The 16,936-nt window shown below is 36.2% G+C and overlaps 1 non-coding gene across 1 annotated transcript; it reads left to right on the forward strand.

Annotated features, from left to right (window-relative positions):
* The first annotated feature begins 3,608 nt into the window (after window positions 1–3,608).
* TRNAL-AAG (transfer RNA leucine (anticodon AAG)) lies at window positions 3,609–3,689 on the forward strand. The gene has a single exon. It is a non-coding gene; the product is annotated as a tRNA-Leu (tRNA).
* The last annotated feature ends 13,247 nt before the right edge of the window (window positions 3,690–16,936 follow it).

Consider the following 16,936-nt stretch of genomic DNA (forward strand, 5'->3'; position numbering starts at 1 on the left):
ATCAAAATATGCGTGCAAGTTTATTAGTGAGATATCCTATCAATCACCTAAAGCACTAAAAGTATGGTGCATCCTCCTTTTTAGCACAACTGAAAACATTTAAAACAACATTTATCTTAAATCTCATACTAGAAATTTTTTGATAATTTCTTGCGTATTTTATAAATATCTCTACCGACAAATATAAAAAAACAACATGCATCCCAAAATCTTATCCTAGGGGCATATGATAATTTTCTATCATACATACAATGCATTCACATCCAAAATTACTCTTTTGTAGTCCTAACATGTATATTCTAACCACCTAAGGTAAGAAACTCTCGCATGCTAGCACATCCTCACAATCCCTACAAGTATTAGTTGCCTAAAGACCATGCAGCTACTTATCAGGATGTAACATGCATTTTTTAGCTTGCTTTTATGCTTGTAACAATTAACACAAAAATTCATTTGTAGGACCTAATTAACATAAAAATAGGGTTGGTATGGTAATCAGAATGAAAAATAGTCAAACGAATATAATAGCATTCACGAACTACACATGAGGGAGTTCTACACTTATTGTTCTAAACTGTACAAATAGCTAAACAACTCGTTGAAAGTTGAGTTTATTATACTAGAAAAGGTTTATGTTAGTGATCACGTGAATGCTAGAAAGAGATCCCAAACCAACACTATCATTGAAGGGTGTAGACAAACTTTCGAAGTAACTCGTGTTTACTCAAGAAAACATCGAGACAAATTAAGAGAAGATCTGGTAGAAAATGTAGGCGACAGCAATGCCAAAATAGAAAGAGTTCTAATCACGCTAAGATTAGATCAGCTTCAATTTCAGAGCAATAAAAACCAACGAGTGGTGCAACAATACTATGGACCAGCCGAAGTCATTAAGAATGTCGGGAATAAATCATACATGATTCAATTTCTCTAATGGATGCAGACTAGCCCTGTTGTCCATGTCAGTAACTTGAAACGTTACAATACTGACCAGGAAAACACTACGCACAAGAAGGCAGTATGATCTCCTGCTACGAAGGAAGTAGGAGAGATTCTAGCTGAAAAGACGTGAAGAGTTGACGAAAACTTGACGAACCAAGAAGTGATTTTCAATAGTTCATGGTAGATTAGAAGAGGCTCTTTAATTTGAGATCAGCTGGAAACACATCAAGAGACTTTAAAGTCAACATTATCATACATCGCTAAGTTCACAAAGAGTTGGTTGTCAAAGGCATCAACCAATTGAGTGGGTAAAGATGTCACGGTCATGTTTGTTGAAGGCTATTGCTGTCATGACTAGTTATCAATTCTTCACCACGTTATAAGCCATCAAAGTTGTGGTTGTTGCTTATTTGCTTTTAGCATATAACATTACTTTCTTTCAAGTTGTTTTCAACTCATTTCTTCCCTCACTTTTTATGAAATATTTTATCTCAGATGTGACTCGAGGCTCAATCATACGTTAAGATTGTCCACAAAGTTCAATTCTCACATGGCTGACTTGTTCAATGGGTTAGAACAAGTGTCACACAATCGTTGTCCTGCTGCCATAAGAGTGCGATTATGATATTTGGCAATCCCAATTATTAAAGTGTTATAAACTAACTTTACTACTCTTCCAAAATCTCTCTCTTATAGATAGTTTTAAAGGCAATCAAGTTCATATGCCATCTCTATCTTCTAAGAAGAGTCTGGTAATGGCGTATATCTCAATTTTTTATGCGACCATTTCTACAAGGACTTATTTTCTTCTCTTACATCATAATTTTCACAAAATTATATTGACTCGTAGAGTTGGAATACAATATCACTGTCTCTCAATTAATCTTAGTAACAAGGTTATTATGATATGATAATAGAGTTTTTATAGATTTACCTACATGAATTTCAACTTTAATCTCACTTTTTCAAGAAAAATATTTAAACTTTCCTTGCATTTTATAAAGATACTTATACATTAAATAATTATCAATTAGATCGATGAAATATTCATAATGTTCTTTGACTTCTACATTCACCAGAACATTTAGGTCGGAAAAAATAATTTGTCATTTTATTCGTGGTTGTATAAGCATGAATATCTCATTCTTTTGTAATACCTAAAACCTATGTTCCTAGAAAAGAAGCTTCATGAATTTGAGAAAAACTTATGTTCGGGACTCAAATAAGAATTTCAATTTTGGTTTCACCCCTTCAACTCAACATTCTCATGCATCCCCCGTGACCTAATATCAGTCTAACATCCTACAAAAAGAATATGGACATGGCATTCCACCCATTGAAGTGAGAAAAACATGTGATCTTGGTGTATCGCATAGGTCGGAGGTGGGTCCCATCAGGTTGTGTACTTTCTTTTCCATACATTATACTTTCTAGTTCTATACCTAAAAACACTCCCTTAAAAAGACTAGCTAGGTCACATGACCCGTAAATATCATGAATTAAAGAAAAACCTATGTTCAAGACTCAAATCACCATTCAAATTCTGGTTTTAGCGAATAGACTGAACATTCTTATACATCCCTCATGACATAGTATGAGTCTAACATCCTACAAAAAGAATATACATGTGATCCTGGTGTATCGCATAGGTGGAGGTCTAAGATGACTGAGGGCATATAGCATGTTTGAGTCTCTTATATTTAGTGACACCTAGTTGTTTGGGCGTTGTATTTGGCTCAGGGTCGTGGATGTGTTTTTTCTCGAATCAACTTACTTGGCTTGGCTATACCCTTAGAAATAATGCATAGGTTTGTAAGTTCATGGTTCTAACTTTAGAGGGTCTATCATAAAAAGCTAATGGTATAACCTAAGCATGTGATGTGCTACTCCTGTCACAAAAAATACATATCATTTCTATGCTTCATAACATCATAACTAGATGCCATATAAAACTTCAGGTTAGTCGTAAAAGCCATAAAACATCATAGAAGGTATAGTAAGGGCATTTTTTGTTATTTTACTCGTATCATTAGTTTGTGCTCTAAACATGCTCCTATAACCTTCAAATTCAACATGCATCGTGAATTCATGGTATAAGGCCATAACACTTGTAGGCTCTCTTCAAATTTAGGGCATGAAAAGGAAGCTCTCATCGTCCTCTTTAACAGATCTAAGATCACCAGCTTTGACTTGTATAGAAGCTCCACAAATCTTCATCTAAATTTCGAGGTCTTTTCCATATTTGATTCTCGTCCCCTCCGGCAACCTCAACAATTGGATGGCTTTGTGACAATTCCGTATAGGCCTAGGTAGATTCTTTGGTTGTTACATTAAATACATGGACATTTCATATATTAGAGTTGAGATGACCAAATTGGTCTAAGGTATTTTGTTTCTTTTAATGTTTTAGCCCATCCCTTCATTCCTATACCTTTGTAAGAAATATGTGAACATTAATGTCTAGAATTTGACTATTAAGGTTGGAGTTAGTCTAAGATGCTAGATTAAGGTTTTGGTTCGAAAGGACCCGAGTTCAAATCCCACTCTCAATAATAATTTTGAAAAATTTCTTGTGGGATCCTAACAAGATTTAATAATTATATTATCTTTTGATCCCTAAACCTTTATAAAGAATACAAATGGATTAATTTTTTTCAAGCATCAAAGTTGAGATGGCCGAGTTGGTCTAAGACGCTAGATTAAGGTTCTAGTCCGAAAGGGTGTGGGTTCAAATCCCACTCTCAACAATTGTTTTTTATACCCTAAACCTTTCAAGCTCTCAAAGTTGAGATGGCCGAGTTGGTCTAAGACCCTAGATTAAGGTTTTGGTAACCAAATCCCACTCTCAACATTTATTTTGAGAAATTTCTCGAGGGTCCTTATACGATGTTTAATATGTTGATCCCTAAATCTTTATAAAGAATACGGATGGATTAATTTTTTTTTTCAAGCTTTAAAGTTGAGATGGTCGAGTGGTCTAAGGCTCTAGATTAAGGTTCTGGTCGAAAAGGGTGTGGGTTTAAATCTCACTCCCAACATTTATTTTGAGAATGTTTAATATTTTGATCCCTAAACTTTTATAAAGAATATGGATGAATTAAGATTTCTAAACAAGATTGCTCACAACTTTGATGAAGAAATTGGTTTGTATCGAGTTGCCCAACAAGGTGGAAAAATGACTTGAAAGTTGATCCTGACTCGATGAATTTGACTATAAAATTAGGAGCCTCCACCAAAAATGATTTCGAATGATTTCCTGATTTCGAATGATTTCCTAGAGCCTATAAATTGATTCCTAACTTCTTCTTGCAATCCCATCTGCCACTTTTATGTAGGAATTGCTTCAAAATAATCCAATTAAGTAATGTTAGATTAACCTACTAAATAGACTCCATTACTTATGAGATATGTCATCTTAAGGTTACACATGAAATTTGGTAATCACAGTATACATATCATGAACATTAAATGCAAAAATACTTCATTTAAACTTTCATAAAACGTCATCTTCATCTTCAAATATAGTCATGGACTTATGTATTTTGAAAACACCTTTAAAACGACGCAACAAAAGACTAAATGATATGAACCAAGAGACATCAATCATACAATATACTTCACTGAAGATGTGAAGAAAATATTGTTGAAATTATCAAAAGATATTTTAATTCATGCCGCATTGAAGAAGAATGAAGTTTCATGTTATAAATTTTAGGTGGATTACAATTTAGAATTATTGTATTTTATTAATGTATTTTAAGACTTTTTAGTTACTTTATGTTACAATTACAGAATGGTTAATTATGGCCATTAAGTATGAATGTTACCACTCTTGGAATGCCTTTAATAGTTTCATTTTGAGACTATATAAAACCATGTAGGTTGATTATATAATGGTTAATTATGGCCACTAAGTATGAAAGTTACCAGTCTTGGAATGCCTTTAATAGTTTCATTTTGAGGCTATGTAAAGCCATGTGTTGTATTTGTATGTAGACTTTGAAAATATAGTAAAAGAAGCATTTGTGCTTTTCTTTAGCCAATGGCTAAGTTTCTTTGCAATTCTATGAAGTTTAGGTTGCATGTAGAATCATTCAAGTTCGACATGATCAATCTTGCTTGTGGAGTGATTCGAATCTCAAGCAAGTGTTCTTGCGTTGAGATATTTGATCAACAAGAATCATTCAAGCTAGACATGATCGATTTTTCTTATGGAGTGATTCAAATCTCAAACAATGTTCTTGCCTTGAGATATTCGATCGACATGGTAATCCGAATCTTATTCACCTTATATTGATTCCTTATCTTATCACTAAATAAAATAAATAAACGTTTACATTCAAAACATCTTATCCTAGTCTAAGTCTAAGAAAATAAATGTGACTACCCTGTGCATGTGTCATGGTCTCGAGTTGCAATGTCGTCGTCAGCCGTACAGGAATGCCTTGCCTTAACTTGAAATAGAAGTAGCACGTGACTTGAGTATTTAAAGAAATACTCAGTAAGTGACCCCACTACTGGGGTTAAATGCAATGACGGGTCCTATCATATCAGTCTATTTTCCTCCGACACTATCCTAACGGGCAACTTGGATGTGTACCATATACTCTACACACAACCCATATGTGCGAGTATGGACTCACTAGTCAGCTCGCACACCGCTGGGCCCCATTCCTTGTCGGGCGAGCATGCTCTGGTAGCTCTTTATGTCGAACACCCGTTAGAATTAGTAACCGTCACGGCAGCATTATGTAAAACATAATGATAGTTCTCCTGCTTAGTGGTGTAGGCGTCCCTACTCTCGTGATGGAATAATGGTATCCCCCAATGCATGAACACATAATGCATGAGATCCCAATATTTTTAAATTTTCAACATTATTAAATATAATCCCGCTACCGTTTTTCATTCATATCATATCATTTCTCATTTTTCAGTTCTCATATCATGCATAATTCTAACGGGGTTATATTTCATGTCATGTATCATGATATCATGTCATTCATAATAAATATGTTTTATACATACAGTTTAGGAGACATAACATAACGTTCTATGCTTTTAACAAAACATTTCATAAAGTGTGATTTATACAACAATTACCTCAACGGTCACATAAAACAATCTAAACATAACATATCACATCATAATATATCATATCATAAACATGTCAATTTATCACATATCTCGTACCATAACATATTTCATATCATATCACAATATATATATATATATATATATATATATATATATATATATATATATATATATACGTCATTCACATTTCATATCATAATCATAACATATTGTAAACACTTCGTGGTCATATCGTTCTCGAACTTATCATAGCCTTAGCATTTGAGAATGTTTGCTTAATCCACCACACCTAAATGGTGTAAAAGTTATCTATATTATAATTTAGTACTAAATATCCTTAACACCCCCGCAAGCTAAGCGTCGGATTTGAACGAACGTGAAGCTTGAATCTGAAAAATTCAAAGAGAGGTCAAGAAAAACTTTTCGTGAGGATGTCAACAACCTGGTTCAAAGGAGGCGTAGATAAACACTTTCTTAGCCATCGAATCTGCAGAGGGATCGCCGCTCAGCGGCGATACTACCTTGGCTTCGGCGAGAATATGTCTAACCCATGAAGAGGGATCATCGCTTAGCGACGATGTTGCCTTAGCAATGGTGAGAATATGTCTAACCCAAGAAGTAGAAGGGGAAAGCTAGAGCAAGGCACAACGACAATGTTGAAGCCGTAAGAGTCGCCATAGTGGGCGAAGGGGCCAATTTTGGCAAGAAGGGCGGCGGCGACTTGGTTGACGAAGAGGCTAGTGCGGCGCCCAGATTCCAAAGGTAAATCTCTGCAGAAGGTCGATGGGCTTATCGAGATTTCGTATATTTCCGAAGAGAACACTAATGAGGATCTTGAGATTAGGGTTTCTGTGAAGGATGAAGGGAAGATTGGGAAGAAAATGAAAGAGACTATGTTGGTGGAGGGAAAATCAATTGTGTTGGAAAAGATGAGGTTGTATGTACAAAGTATGGCGAAGGGTGATTTGGAGGTCAATAGAGTGGAACCAATGAGTAATCAATCAACTCTACATGTGGCAGCCATGGAGACTGCCCCTGCGGCGTCAAAGCCCGCAGGGGTGGTGGAGAAGAAGATGGGTAGGGGATTCATAAGCCATTGAAAATAAAGGATTGGGGTTGCTAAACCAAAAGGGCTCTGATACCATGTGAATGTTTGCCTAATTCATAAGCCGTCATTCACATTTCGTATCATAATCATATCATATCATAAACACTTCGTGGTCATATCGTTCCCTAACTTATCATAGTCTTAGCGTTCTTATACATATCAGAGTCATATCATTACATGAACGTACCTTAGTCATATCGTTACAAAAACGTATCCTAATGCTATCGTTCTATCAATCTATCATAATCATATCCCTTTCTACTCATAACCTAATCGTATTCTTTTATCAATCGATCCTAGCCATATCATTTTTATCAATCTCTCATATCCATAGCACTTAGATACGTAACATAACTGTAACGCCCCGTTGGGTTTAATTATATATATATGTGTGTGTGTTAAAATAAAAATAACAAAATAAAGAAAAAAAAAATTGACCACCTCCTTTAATCTCTCCGTCCATCCCCTAAAATACCTCACTCAGTATCAATAACTCAGCCAAAAAAAACAAAAAAAAAACAAAAACAGAAAGAAAATATTTTTATGGAGGAAACTGGAAGTAAGGCAGATAATGGAGAGATGATAGACAGAGGAAGAGAGATGTCATCTCAAAAGGTTAGTAGTCAGATTTACCTTTTTTATTTTTCTCTTTCTTTCTACGAATGATATTAGCAATTATTTAGATCTGAGTTATAAATTTAAAAATGATCTGTTGCAATGATCTGAATTAGAAATTATCTATCCTGAATTAGAAATTATCTATCCTAGCTCCTAGGGAGGGTCCATGAAAATTGATCAGAAAAAAAAAAAGGAATAGATAGATAAGGAAGAGAGAAAAAAAAGAAAGATCTGGAAAACATATTCAAATAAAAATAAAATCTGGCAGCTCGTAGTGAGGGTCCATGAAAATTGATCAGAAAAAAAAAAAAAAAGAATAGATAGATAAGGAAGAGAGAAAAAAAAGAAAGATCTGGAAAATATATTCAAATAAAAATAAAATCTGGCAATAGAATTAAAATATGAGACAGAGAAAGAGAAGAGAAGAGAGAAAGATTGGAAGACAGATCAAATAAAAATAAAAAAATACCAAATTTGGAAAACATAATCAAAAGAGATTTTCACAAGAAAGGGAGGAAGATTAGATTTGGAAATAGCAAAGGTAAAGAAAATCTGGTGTGTAAAATTAAACCCCTTGCCTAAAAGAATGAAACTAATTAAAATAATTAAATTTAAATTGCTTAAAATAATTAGATACGGAAGTAGAATGGAAAGGCTAAACAGAATTAGAGTGGAAAGAAAGAAGAAAAAAAAAACAAAAGAGAGAGGATTTTAGGAAAGAAAAGAAAGTTATAACAGTTTGAAGATGGGAAGTACGGTTCATATGGCAATGGCAAAATTGAAAGGCTAAACAGGATTAAAGAAGTAAAAAAAAAAAAAAAAAAAACAAAAAAAAAAAAAACAAAAAAGAAGTAAAGAAGTAAAAAAAAAAAAAACAAAAGAGGGAGGATTTCAGAAAAGAAAAGAAAGTTAAGAACTTTTTGAAAATGGCAAGTGCTGTAAATAGAATTAAAACATGACATAGAAGAGAAATAAGTGATAGAAGAAGATATGAGAAATTGTTATATTTGTATCTATAGTATATAACATTAAATGTTGAATTATCCAAGCCACTTGAAATATTAATAATATTGACATTATTAATTTAAGTTTTAAGTTTTATTATCCTATATAATTTAGAAACAATGAAAACATGGAATTTGATTTTTATTGAGACCGTCTAGAGCCGTTTTTCAAATGGTTAGTTGGATTATTAATTAAAATGCGAAATACTAACAAAATGTGACGAACGATGCGATAGGAAGCAAACCTTGGCAACATTTTGTGTAGTTCTCGAGGAACGGGAGCTTACGTAAATAAATTAGGGAATTCTTCGGCTAAGGCCAACCAGGTAAGTGGTCTTACTATATGATAGGCTAAAAATTGTATGAGTTATGATGATGTGTGGGTTATGATACCTGATGATGTACTCAATATATATATATATATTTTGATGAATGTCGTACTTGATATGTTTGATGCACTTTGTGGCAATATGATGAGTATGATGATTGCGTGACGTTTACCTTAATATGATGATGTTTTCCATATTGAGCATGCTATATGATGATGAGTGCCATATTGCATCATGTCGTTAGATCGACATAGGACACAACCCTAAGAGCGTGAAAATGATATTAATATAAATATCCACGAGTATGTGTTACCTAGAGTAACAAAGAGATGAGACTAGAGGGTTGTGTCAGAAGAGACATTATGATGGATTTAGAGGGACCTCATGCATATTGTATGTTCATAAGCATAGGGCTACTTCCCCTAGAGATGATGAGTGCGGACGCGCACCATATGATGAGCGCGTATGCGCACAGGTGCGAAAGCACATAGATGAGGGTGTTCATGAGGTGCATGACACTATAGGGTTCCGCTGACCTCCGGACGTCGCTACAGATTAGCTTGACCAGAGGGTCCAGGGGGTGTGCGAGCGCCCTGGGGATTCACACTCGCACGTGTGAGTCGTGTGTAGGGAAGTACTACACATCCAATTTGTCCGAGACTGGAGGCCACCCCTAAGATGATTAGAGATAGGTCCCTAAATCATGATTGCATGTGTTTGCATTTGCATGGCCCCCTATAGTGGGGCCACTTACTGAGTATTCTTTGAAATACTTAGGCCGTGTGCCACATCATTTTTCAGGTAAAGGCAAGGCGCACTTGTACGGAGGACGGCGGCATCGCGAGCAGAGACTGTGGCACGTGCATAGGGTAGATTCATATTTAAATTTCTAGTCTTAAGTTAGAATAGGTTGTTTTGCATTTCATTGTTTTAAATTATTTTGTATTTGTTTTTGTTTTCTCTAAATTTCAGTATTTCATATTTAAACACGTAAGACCATGGCTGTGTTTTCCAGAGAAGAAGTTGTTTTAACGTTTTTTTTGAAGTTTACGTTATCAACTATGTTCATGTAAGAGTTATATTTCCGCATTATAGATGAGCATGAGACGTTAGTAACGACTCTGAGTATGTGGAAATTTAGGGTCGTTACAGTTGGTATCAGAGCTCTAGGTTTTAGATTCTGTAGACTAGCCTACAATGTAGGCTTGGCACGTTCCATGGTCCCGACGTCGACGCCCCGTCACCGTCAGGTACACCTTGCACAAGATAAGAAAAGAGAAACGTTTTCAAACTCGCATGCATTTTTATGTTAATGTTACTGAAATTGTTATGTATTTCACATATTTATTTAAGAGCATGATGTGATGTGTTGCATGCTGAATGATTTTGTTTGCAATATGACGTGAACTTAGTAGATGTGATGTATAGCATAATTTCATAGGTAATGAGCCTTAGACTTAAGAGATGCTATCTTGGTTTCTAGAACCATGCTGCCTAGACCATGCGAAAGAGTAAGACGAGGAAGGGGACTACCTCCTATTAGAGATAGAGGACGAGGTGAGGCTAAAGAGAGCCCACCTCGAGAGGGATCAGAGAAGGGTTTGAATTAGAACCCTTATGGTATGTATGTTCGGCAAGCAGCCCTGAGAGGTTAGACGTAGTAACTAAGGATAGAGTAAATAATGACCAAGCAATAGTAGCCGACCAAACTCTAAGCGTAGTCTTAATAGTAGTAAAGATGACCGACTTCGACGTAATACTAGGTATGGATTGACTAGCTGCAAACCATTCTAGTATAGACCGTCACAAAAAAAAAAAAAAAAAGAGAGATATTCTCACCACTGATGTGACCTAGCTTTAAATTTAAAGGCACAAGTACCGGGACTACCTCAAAGGTAGTCTCGATGATGAAAGCAAAGAGACTAGTCCAACAAGACGGTTGGACTATATTAGCATGTGCCGTAGACATAAGAGGAAAAGAAAAGACCCTAGAAAACGTGTCCAACATAAACGAGTTCCCAAATGTGTATCTGGATGACCTACCTGGAATATCCCCTTCTCGAGCGGTCGACTTCATCATCGAACTCGAGCCGGGAACTGGGCCTATTTCTAAAGCACCCTATCACATGGCGCTAGCAGAGTTGAAAGAACTCAAGGCGCAATTACAAGACTTACAGGATAAAGGGTTCATTCGACTTAGCATATTCCCTTGGGTTGCGCCAATGTTGTTTGTGCAGAAGAAAGATGGATTGAAGCGTTTGTGCATCGATTACAGAGAGTTAAATAAGAGAACCATAAAGAACAAATACCCTCTGCCTAGAATAGAAGACTTATTCGATCAACTAAGAGAAACAACGATATTTTCTAAGATAGATCTGCGGTCAGGATATCAGAATAAAGAGTAAAGAAAAAGATGCACCAAAGACAGCATTTAGGACAAGGTATGATCGCTATAAGTTCGTGGTATGTCATTTAGCCTCACCAATGCTCCAGCTGTGTTAACGGAGTGAATGAACCGAGTGTTCAAGGACTGTCTAGACACTTTTGTGATCGTGCTCATTGATGACATCCTAGTGTACTCGAAAACAGACTTGGAACACCAGGAACACCTCTGAAAAGTCCTAACCACCCTAAGAGAGAACAAGTTGTATGCCAAGTTCTCAAAGTGTGAATTTTGGTTACGATAAGTCTCTTTCCTAGGTTACATGGCGACAAAGGACGAAGTATCTGTAGATCCTACTAAGGTTAAAGCGGTCACGAAGTAGGAACGCCCAACTTCGATAACATCAGTACAGAGTTTCTTGGGACTAGCGAGATACTATCGAAGGTTCATGTAGGACTTCGCTAGAATAGCCTCGCCTTTGACACAGCTAACGAGAAAAGGGGTACCATTTATATGAAATAATGCTTGTGAGGCAAGCTTCCAAAACCTAAAAGAGAGATTGGTAATCGTCCCAGTACTCACGGTACCTGAGATCTCAGAAGAGTACGTAATCTATAGTGACGCCTTTAAAGAATGGACTAGGATGTGTGTTAATGCAACACGGTAAAGTTGTTACATACGCGTCTCGTCAACTAAAAGAATACGAAGATAATTACCCTACCCACGACCTGGAGTTGGCCGCTGTAGTGATCACGCTGAAATTTTGTGACACTACCTGTATGGAGAGAAAATTCAAAGTTTAACCGACCACAAGATTTTAAATATTTCTTCACCCAGAAAGAGTCAAATATGAGATAGAGAAGGTGGTTAGAATTGGTGAAAGACTACGATGTAAATATCCAGTATCACCCTAGAAAAGCAAATGTGGTCGCAGACGCTTTGAGTAGAAAAGTGGCCCACTCTTCGGCCCTCATTACAAGGGAAGTAAGGGTACAAAAAAAATTCAGGGTACAAAGAAAATTCGAGGGAGCCAACATAGTTGTAGCGACCGAGAGAGTCATAGCACAACTGGCCCGACTTACAGTGCAACCTACACTTTGGCAAAGAATGGTGACCTCCCAACGAGAGGATCCAAATCTACGGAAAGCCTTAAGCCAGCTAGCTGAGAGTCTAGTAAATGGATTCTCGAAGACCTAAGATGAAAGACTATTGTATCAGGGAGGCCTATGTGTCCCAGAGAAGTTAAGGAAGAAGATACTAACGAAAGCTCACAACTCGCCATTTGCCATGCACCCAGGAGGTATAAAAATGTACCAAGATTTTAAACAACATTTCTGATAGAAGAGCATGAATAGGGACATGGCCGAGTTTGTGAGTGAGTGCTTAGTTTGTCAACAAGTGAAAGTTCCTAAACAAAAGGCAGTGGGGTTGTTGTAGCCCCTAAGCATACCAGAGTGGAAGTGGGAAAACATAGCAATGGATTTCATAGTAGGATTACCCAAAACGCACAAAGCATATACAGTGATCTGGGTAGTTGTCGATAGGTTGACCAAATCGGCACACTTCCTACTTGGAAAAGCTACATATACAGTTGACAAATGGGCACAACTATATGTGAAAGAAATAGTAAGACTACCATGGAGTCCTAGTGTCTATAGTGTTGGATCGGGATTCACGCTTTACGTTAGCGTTTTGGCGCGGACTTCAAAAAGCATTGGGTACCCGCCTCGATTTTATTACCGCCTTCCACCCCCCAAACAGATGGACAAACGGAGTGTTTAAACCAAATTCTAGAGGACATGTTATGCGCTTGAGTACTAGATTTTAGGGGAAGTTGGGATTCCATACTCCACCTCATGGAATACTCGTATAATAACAACTTTCAAGCCACTATTGGTATGACACCGTTTGAGGCCTTGTATGGGAAACGGTGTAGGTCCCCACTATGTTGGGACGAAGTAGGCGAAAGAGAGTTAGTAGGACCCGAGTTGGTTCGACTCACCAACGAGGTTGTTCAGAAAAATTCGAGCGAGGATGCGTATCGCTAAAAGTCGACAGAAAAGCTACGCCGATGTAAGGCGTAGAAGCTTAGAGTTCGAGACAAGGGGCCTAGTATTCCTCAAGGTGGCACCTATTTAAGGTGTCTGGAGGTTCAGACGTACGGGCAAGTTAAGTCCTAAATTCATTGGACCATTCGAGATCCTAGAGCGAGTTGGTCTAGTAGCGTATAAGTTAGCCCAACCTATAGCCCACTTAGGAGTACACGATGCATTTCATGTGTCGATTCTGAGGAAGTACATTACGAACCCTATCCATGTAATAGACTATGAACCACTCTAACTCAATGAAGATCTGAGTTATTAGAAAAAACCAACAAGAATCTTAGCAAGAGAAGTAAAACCGTTATGCTACAGAAACATTGCGTTCATTAAGGTGTTGTGGCGAAATCACCACACTGAAGAGGCCACGTAGGAGTGTAAGGACGAAATAAAAGAAAAATTCCCTGAGTTAGTATACGAGTTGGAGACTTTCGAGGACGAAAGTTCTTCTTAGGGGTAGATAATGTAACGCCCCGTTGGGTTTAATTATATATATATGTGTGTGTTAAAATAAAAATAACAAAATAAAGAAAAAAAAAATTGACCACCTCCTTTAATCTCTCCGTCCATCCCCTAAAATACCTCCCTCAGTATCAATAACTCAGCCAAAAAAAACAAAAAAAAAACAAAAACAGAAAGAAAATATTTTTATGGAGGAAACTGGAAGTAAGGCAGATAATGGAGAGATGATAGACAGAGGAAGAGAGATGTCATCTCAAAAGGTTAGTAGTCAGATTTACCTTTTTTATTTTTCTCTTTCTTTCTACGAATGATATTAGCAATTATTTAGATCTGAGTTAGAAATTTAAAAATGATCTGTTGCAATGATCTGAATTAGAAATTATCTATCCTGAATTAGAAATTATCTATCCTAGCTCCTAGCGAGGGTCCATGAAAATTGATCAGAAAAAAAAAAAGGAATAGATAGATAAGGAAGAGAGAAAAGAAAGAAAGATCTGGAAAACATATTCAAATAAAAATAAAATCTGGCAGCTCGTAGTGAGGGTCCATGAAAATTGATCAGAAAAAAAAAAAAAAAAAGAATAGATAGATAAGGAAGAGAGAAAAAAAAGAAAGATCTGGAAAACATATTCAAATAAAAATAAAATCTGGCAATAGAATTAAAATATGAGACAGAGAAAGAAAAGAGAAGAGAGAAAGATTGGAAGACAGATCAAATAAAAATAAAAAAATACTAAATTTGGAAAACATAATCAAAAGAGATTTTCACAAGAAAGGGAGGAAGATTAGATTTGGAAATAGCAAAGGTAAAGAAAATCTGGTGTGTAAAATTAATGCCTAAAAGAATGAAACTAATTAAAATAATTAAATTTAAATTGCTTAAAATAATTAGATACGGAAGTAGAATGGAAAGGCTAAACAGAATTAGAGTGGAAAGAAAGAAGAAAAAAAAACAAAAGAGAGAGGATTTTAGGAAAGAAAAGAAAGTTATAACAGTTTGAAGATGGCAAGTACGGTTCATATGGCAATGGCAAAATTGAAAGGCTAAACAGAATTAAAGAAGTAAAAACAAAAAAAAAAAAACAAAAAAAAAAACAAAAAAGAAGTAAAGAAGTAAAAAAAAAAAAACAAAAGAGGGAAGATTTCAGAAAAGAAAAGAAAGTTAAGAACTTTTTGAAAATGGCAAGTGCTGTAAATAGAATTAAAACATGACATAGAAGAGAAATAAGTGATAGAAGAAGATATGAGAAATTGTTATATTTGTATCTATAGTATATAACATTAAATGTTGAATTATCCAAGCCACTTGAAATATTAATAATATTGACATTATTAATTTAAGTTTTAAGTTTTATTATCCTATATAATTTAGAAACAATGAAAACATGGAATTTGATTTTTATTGAGACCGTCTAGAGCCGTTTTTCAAATGGTTAGTTGGATTATTAATTAAAATGCGAAATACTAACAAAATGTGACGAACGATGCGATAGGAAGCAAACCTTGGCAACATTTTGTGTAGTTCTCGAGGAACGGGAGCTTACGTAAATAAATTAGGGAATTCTTCGGCTAAGGCCAACCAGGTAAGTGGTCTTACTATATGATAGGCTAAAAATTGTATGAGTTATGATGATGTGTGGGTTATGATACCTGATGATGTACTCAATATATATATATATTTTTTGATGAATGTCGTACTTGATATGTTTGATGCACTTTGTGGCAATATGATGAGTATGATGATTGCGTGACGTTTACCTTAATATGATGATGTTTTCCATATTGAGCATGCTATATGATGATGAGTGCCATATTGCATCATGTCGTTAGATCGACATAGGACACAACCCTAAGAGCGTGAAAATGATATTAATATAAATATCCACTAGTATGTGTTACCTAGAGTAACAAAGAGATGAGACTAGAGGGTTGTGTCAGAAGAGACATTATGATGGATTTAGAGGGACCTCATGCATATTGTATGTTCATAAGCATAGGGCTACTTCCCCTAGAGATGATGAGTGCGGACGCGCACCATATGATGAGCGCGTATGCGCACAGGTGCGAAAGCACATAGATGAGGGTGTTCATGAGGTGCATGACACTATGGGATTCCGCTGACCTCCGGACGTCGCTACAGATTAGCTTGACCAGAGGGTCCAGGGGGTGTGCGAGCGCCCTGGGGATTCACACTCGCACGTGTGAGTCGTGTGTAGGGAAGTACTACACATCCAATTTGTCCGAGACTGGAGGCCACCCCTAAGATGATTAGAGATAGGTCCCTAAATCATGATTGCATGTGTTTGCATTTGCATGGCCCCCTATAGTGGGGCCACTTACTGAGTATTCTTTGAAATACTTAGGCCGTGTGCCACATCATTTTTCAGGTAAAGGCAAGGCGCGCTTGTACGGAGGACGGCGGCATCGCGAGCAGAGACTGTGGCACGTGCATAGGGTAGATTCATATTTAAATTTCTAGTCTTAAGTTAGAATAGGTTGTTTTGCATTTCATTGTTTTAAATTATTTTGTATTTGTTTTTGTTTTCTCTAAATTTCAGTATTTCATATTTAAACACGTAAGACCATGGCTGTGTTTTCCAGAGAAGAAGTTGTTTTAACGTTTTTTTTGAAGTTTACGTTATCAACTATGTTCATGTAAGAGTTATATTTCCGCATTATAGATGAGCATGAGACGTTAGTAACGACTCTGAGTATGTGGAAATTTAGGGTCGTTACAATAACCTTAACGTTTCGTGAACATATCTGACTCCTATCGTTACATTATGTTTAGTGTATCCTTCTCGTATCCTATCTCAAACATATCATTGAGTACATCGTACCGTAAGTATTATCATACAATTCACATATTATAACATATACATATCATATCATAT

Source organism: Cucurbita pepo, chromosome 20 (genome assembly GCF_057944985.1).
Source record: "Cucurbita pepo subsp. pepo isolate OVF chromosome 20, ASM5794498v1, whole genome shotgun sequence".
In the NCBI taxonomy this organism is placed as follows: domain Eukaryota; kingdom Viridiplantae; phylum Streptophyta; class Magnoliopsida; order Cucurbitales; family Cucurbitaceae; genus Cucurbita; species Cucurbita pepo.